General features: G+C 63.6%; 1 pseudogene; it reads left to right on the forward strand.

Annotated features, from left to right (window-relative positions):
• The first annotated feature begins 6 nt into the window (after nucleotides 1–6).
• Nucleotides 7–771, forward strand: LOC102766106 (annotated as a pseudogene).
• Nucleotides 772–781: the final 10 nt, after the last annotated feature.

The raw sequence follows: 781 nt of genomic DNA on the forward strand, positions 1-781 counted from the left end.
TTCGGGAGCCTGGCCTCGCCTGGGGCTGCCTGCTGCACACACCCGCTGGACCTGCTCAAGGTGCACCTGCAGACGCAGCAGGAGATGACCTACTCCCTGACTCGGTTCGCCATCTAGAGACCGTGCGGGACCGAGTGGCCAAGGGCAGTGAGGGGCCCCTGCCCTGCTATAAGAAGGTGCTGCTGGGCGCTGTCAGCGGCTGTGTCAGAGGCTTCATGCGGACTCCGGCCCACATGGTCAACGTCAGGATACAGAACGACGTGAAGCTGCCCCCGAGCCAGCGCCGGAACTACGCCCACGCCCTGGACAGCCTGTACCGTGTGGCCAGTGAAGAGGGTCTGAGGAAGCTGTTCTCGGGTGCAACCATGGCCTCCAGTCGGGGGAATGCTGGTCACTGTGGGCCAGCTGTCCTGCTACGATCAGGCCAAGCAGCTGGTCCTGGGCACGCGGTACCTGTCCGACGGCATCTTCACACACTTCATTGCCAGCTTCATCGCCGTGGGTGTGCCATGGTCCTGTGCCAGCCCCTGGACATGCTGAAGACCTGCCTGATGAATTCCAAGGGCGAGTACCAGGGAGTGCTGCACTCCTCCATGGAGATGGCGAAGCTCGGGCTGCTGGCCTTCTACAAGGGCCTCGTGCCTGCCGGCATCCACCTCATGCCGCACACCGTGCTCACGTTTGTCTTCCTGGAGCAGCTTCGCAAGCACTTCGGCATCAAAGTGCTGTCCTGACGGGCGTGGAGCGGCGGGTCTGCCCGCTCCTTCCCGAGCCCACACAG

Source organism: Myotis davidii, unplaced genomic scaffold (assembly GCF_000327345.1).
Source record: "Myotis davidii unplaced genomic scaffold, ASM32734v1 Scaffold20690, whole genome shotgun sequence".
Lineage (NCBI taxonomy): Eukaryota > Metazoa > Chordata > Mammalia > Chiroptera > Vespertilionidae > Myotis > Myotis davidii.